The sequence below is a fragment of the Elephantulus edwardii genome, unplaced genomic scaffold, assembly GCF_000299155.1.
Source record: "Elephantulus edwardii isolate Elephantulus edwardi_28Jun2011 unplaced genomic scaffold, EleEdw1.0 scaffold00150, whole genome shotgun sequence".
Classification (NCBI taxonomy): domain Eukaryota; kingdom Metazoa; phylum Chordata; class Mammalia; order Macroscelidea; family Macroscelididae; genus Elephantulus; species Elephantulus edwardii.
In genome coordinates, this window is record NW_006399900.1 from 3,120,511 (window position 1) to 3,126,159 (window position 5,649).

The 5,649-nt window shown below is 42.2% G+C and overlaps 1 pseudogene; it reads right to left on the minus strand.

Annotated features, from left to right (window-relative positions):
• Window positions 1-5,649, minus strand: part of LOC102873280 — a 15,361-nt pseudogene that overhangs the window by 9,103 nt on the left and 609 nt on the right.

Genomic DNA, 5,649 nt, shown 5'->3' on the forward strand with positions numbered 1-5,649 from the left:
TCTTGGCAGAATTCTACCCTTAGCATCCTTCAATATTGCAACTAGAGGCTTGAATTTGTTTCTCAGTTCCTTCAGCTTAAGAAATGCAGAGTAATTTCATCCTTTTTTATTTTCTGACTCCAGCTCTTTCTACATTTCATTATATTGTCTTCTTGAGCTGCCCTTTGAAATAAAGAAAAAAAAATCTTCTGTTCAGCTCCTTAACTTCCTGATCTCCCCCCCTTGTTTTGGCTTCTGTGCTTTCTAGTGCAATATTCACTCTCTTCCAACGTCCATCTTGGTCTCTCCTTCCTCCTTTGTCTTTGTAATGACCTTTTGCATTCTTGATGGTTGATGTTTTTTATATCCTCCCACAGCTCATCTGATCTTAGTTCATTAGTGTTCACTGCTCCAAACTCTTCTTGCGACAATTTTTAAATTCAGGTGGGATAAACTCAAGGTCAAATTTTGGTTCTTGTGGGTTTGCTTTAGTTTTCTTTAGCTTTAGTTTGAACTTGCCTATGAGTCTATCAGCATCTGGTCTATTTTCACAGCCGACATTGAGCTTCTCTAGTAATTCTTTCCCATAGATGTGATCCGTCTGATATCTATACATATAGTCACCGTTTGTGCTTTTTATAGTGTAAAATTTTAAAAAAAGAATCTTAAGATAGACCAAAAAAAGGTATTTCCAATGAATAAATCATTGATTATGTAAAATTCTACCATTTAATCTCCATCTTCATTTCTGTCACCAAGTCCATGTGTTCCGATTACTGATCTTTTCTTCTTTGTTCCCAACTTTCTCATTCCAGTTACTCATTATTATTAATACATCTTGGTTGCTTGTTTGATCACTTTCCAACTGCAAAAGTTGGTACATATCAGTGCAAGATGGTGGTGAGAGGGGACCAAGCTGTGGCTCTGGCCTCTGAGGGGGTGTGGGGGAGCAGGTTAACTTCTGTGAGTCCTCCACTGACTTTGGTTGGGGAGACAGGGCTGGATGACTCAGGAGGGCCTACCCTCTCCTCTTACACCCCTGTCACCCTCCACGGTTCCTCTGGATACACAAAGCAATCAAATTCTAGTCTTCCCATCCTCGTCCTTCTCACAAGGCTCCAGGCCCGCCATCAGGCAAAGCATGGGGCTGTGACCGTGGGGTGCACCTTGGCAGGGGGATTGAGAATGCCAACAGCCACTAGCGGGACCTCTGGGGGAACAGGTTGTGGAGATGGGAATAAGATGTTCCTCTTACATTGTGGGAAGGCTTTCTTGCACAAGAGCTTGTGGGATACACACATGAACATGCACCTCAACTTGCGGCCCTTTGACAGTCCTGCGTGTAACAAGAAGGTCAAGATAAAGCACGGCCTGACTGAGCATATGAAGACACGCACAGGTCTCAAGCCTTACAATGCAGCATAGGCATCATGAAGTTCATGTGGCAAAATAGCTTCATGCATCACAGGGGACATTGGGAGTGAGCTCTGGTCCGGAATGGGTGGGGGCGGGCCAGGAGGGTCTCTGTGAGTCATGGGCAACTCAATGGCACATAGCAATATTCCTTCCTTAACAATATCCAGTATCTCTAGATTCATACTTCTCACATTTCATGTTCTAATCACTCTTTGTGCTTACAATTGTTCTTCCTCCCTTGTGTTTCTCAAAATAAGGGCTCAGCCTCTGGTACCATATCTTCTAGTCCAATCTAAGTGTGTTCATAGTGTTTTCAAAGTCCTATTCAGGTTTAAGAAGTGGATGAGTTGATGACTCAACTGCACCTAACAGCAACAATAATACCAATCTACATGTACTCTATTGGACATAGGGTTTTCAAAAGCCTATTATTTTCAGGAGTGGATGGCCAGTCCTTCTTCCTAGTCTTAGCACAATATCTGACAAATAATCATTTTACCCAAAAGAGAAGAAGAAAGACATTTTCCCATTACAAAAATAACCAATAGATCAAACTAGGAGGGGTAGGGGTGAGCAGAGAGGAAAGTGTGCAACAATGAATGAATGGAAATCCAAAGTCTCTGTAAACTTTCATTAAAATTAAAAAAAAATTTTAAGATAAAAAAATAACCAATAGATTAGGGGTTTGTCCTCCACCTTTGGTGTGTGTGCCTTGGTCCCATCCCCCACCCTCTACTCCACTGGACAAGTCTCCTACCACAACACTCCCCCCCAACCCTGCCTCCGCTAGCCTGGCCAGCACTTCCCTCCCCGTCTCCCCAGCCAACCCTTGATATGATGGTTAGGCCTCAAATCACTTCTGTGATGCCTGCTGCCAGTCTCTTGTGAGTTTAGGAGGCTCCAAGTCTGAATCCCAGGTACCAGGATTAGAGAAGGCTTTCTCCCTGATGTAGGTCTGGAGAAAGGTACTTGTCCCTGAGCTTCTGCTCCTGGACTGCTTTCCCATGACCCAAGTGTCTGTTCTCTTCCGTTGAGGCACACAGCTGTCACAGCAGGCTAATTTCCCAGATGAAGACAATGTCTCCTCTAGGTCTGCTATGCTGGTAGTGTTTACCTGGTCCCGGGGTCGCACAGCTAGTCCCTGACTTATGACGGGTTTCTGATCAGTAGTTCCATTGTAAGTTGTTTCTCACCTAAGTTAAACGCCTCATTCTCTTTTTCAATTTTCATTATCGTTAACAGTGTTTTTCGAAATCCAGTCTCTGCACTTTGGAGAGTGAACATCTGTGAATGATAACAAAAGCAAATTACATGCTGCAATATTGTATGTAGGACATATTACTAACCGTAAGACATTAAAAAGCACAGCTAACCATAGCCTCAGGTGCAGTGTGTCATAACTTTAATATGCCATAAATTGGGGGCTACCTGTATTCCCAAAGATGAAAAGCACAGGTGCACCTAATAGTGATTGGCTTTGTGACAACATCCGAATAATTCTAATGTGGACCTGGATGAAATACCAAGGTGAAAAGTTCCTGACGTCACTGAGTCTTTTCTGGGCCACATGCTGACTTCTCTAAGAGTGCTTATAACTAGTGCTGGGTTTACACTCACAATTCCAGTAGTCCCTGGGTGGCACCATTACACACTCTGCTATTAGCAAGAAGATAGAACCCCACCAGAAATACCTCAGAAGACATTTGGAGAACTGCCTTCAAATAGTCACAGCCTTGAAAACCAGGGGGAGAAATGCTATTTTGCACACTTGGGGTCATCCTGATTCTACTCAACAGCAACCAACATAGTAACAGCCATAAAAAAGATATTTCTGCACAAAAGACATTTTCTTTTTTGTATTATTAAATTTTATCAATTTTAATGAACATTTACAGAGATTTTGGGTTTTCATTCATTCATTGTTGCACTATTTTCACATTTTCAAACAGAGTATGTTGTTGTCAGTTGTCATGGAGTTGGTGCTGACCCATTGACAGTCTTACATACACTCAGCATTGCTCAGTTCTGCACCATTATTCATGACTGTTGGTGTGTTTGAGTCGATTGTTGCACCCACTGAGTAGAGTTTAGTGAAGTGTCACCATACCAATGGAGCCACCTGTGGTCTGAGAGTTGCCTTGGGTCTTCTAAGTGCAAGTCAAAGCAAAACTATTTCAAGGAGGACACGCGACCTTGAAAATGGCTCCCAAGCATGAGGAGGATTTCCTTCTGGGAGAATTTTAAGAGGAACCAAATTTCCAAATAGTCTGGAAGAGCACAGTTTTGACCCTGACAGACTCTCAGCCCCTCCCACCTCATGAGCCTTTAATTTTCATTGTCTTAGACATCAAGGTCATTACCAGCGGTAAGCATAGCCAAGTCTAAAGCTTGCTTCTTGAAGTAAGTAAAACTACTTGCCTCACTCAGGTCCACATTTCCAGGGCTGTTTTTGCTCCCCCCACATCAGCCCCCTCAGTGTCACCTCTTGAATGTCAGACCTCACAGGATTTGGTGACCTGACAGCTGCCCCCTGCACAGGGATTTGTACTGTAAATTGCCACTCAGAGGCCTCTGATACACCTCTTCCTCATAAATGTGTGCTGTCGTGACTTCCAGACAGAAACTAGTGTTCTCACATGTGGCAGGTTTGGCGGCTCATCAGACAGGTTCTATTAATTTGGTCACCAGATGGTAACCATATTATTTCATGTTTCTCAGTAACTTTGGTGCAACACAATTACCTTTGACAGTTCTTGAACGGGACAGCAATTTTCAGCAAATGTTTTCAGTAACCAGAGGCCAGAAGGAAAGGAAACGTGAGTGCGTCAGTTAAGCTCTGGTGGGGCTCTGACAGCTCTTCAGCACCTCTGTGCTGTTATAAATAGGAATTCCCATGGAAATTCAGTGCACGTGAACTTGAGGGAAGGGATCTAAGCAAGGCCAACGGTTCCCATTGTATTTGAAAAGCAATTTGTCCCTATGAACCATAGTAAATTCTACCATGAACTTCTGAGCCCAGAGTAGAGTCAGTTGCAAGAATTTCCTTTCAACAATCTTTCATTCTAGAAATCTTTTGTCCACCTGATGCTAATTTTTTGTTGCAAGTTCACTTCTTGGACTCACTTGCATTGACGATCTAGTTAGCATTCCTCAAATTTATTTTAGTTAAACTTAGTCCAATTCTCTCTCCAAGTAGAAGTTTCTAGTTTCAGAAAGCAGTAAGTCGTTAGAGACGGGATATTCAAATCTGTCCTCGGAGAAGGAAAACAGGAAAGTGAATTGGTTCTACACACTCGCTGATATCACTGCCTTGTGCACACACTTTCATGAGCGTGCACACAGACATGCAACAGCCAACTTACAGGAAAACACAAAACAAAATGCCTTTTGCTAATCATATATCATGTGAAAAGAAAACAGCCATGGGTCACCAACTCATTAAGTTTTAAAGGGATGAATTATATACAACTGGTCAACCTGCAAGGTTGAGGGCTACTGTGACTGAACATTAAGTTCTATGACCATGGCCACATCCCAGAAAACTTATTATGATTCACATACATCCCATTCATTTGCCTTGTGAGGAGCAAAACTTCTCTCTAACAGATCCAAAGAGGACTCTACCCTTTGCTCCAATTTCATTAGTGATGTTTTACAGACACTTTTTCTTTTAATCTTTATTGACTGGACACATGATATCATTAACTTTAAGTCAAACCACATTTTACCCGCTCTTTAAAACCGGCCTTTTGGTGAAGCCAACAGTGGGCTAATTTGCAACATGTTGAAGGTTGCAACACGCCTTGGCACCACTGTGTTTCACCTTCATTTGTTTACCAGTTACTTTGTCAATGCGAATTGATGATTTCTTTCCCAGATTCAGAGAAAAGTATTTTGAGAATCAATTTTTCCTGAAGCCTCTGCCCTCACCAAAGTTTGACATTTGAAGTTACCCTTTTGGAAGTATTTGCAGCCTCTCAGGGATTTGGGGTTTGTTTAGTTTTTTTTGTTTTATTTGGGGTTTTTTGGTTTTGTTGCTGTTGTCCGTTTTTAAAATAGATTATCTTTCTGTAGAGCTCAACTGTCCAAAGAGTTATCCGCTCAGGATAAATACAGAATAATGGTTATGCATCAGAGAGTTGGACAATGACTAGGGAGGATAGAAGGAGCTGTGGTGCTGGAGAAGAGTACTGAATGTACCATGGACTGCCAAGAAAACAAACAGATTCATCGTAGAGAGGATTAAACCAGGCT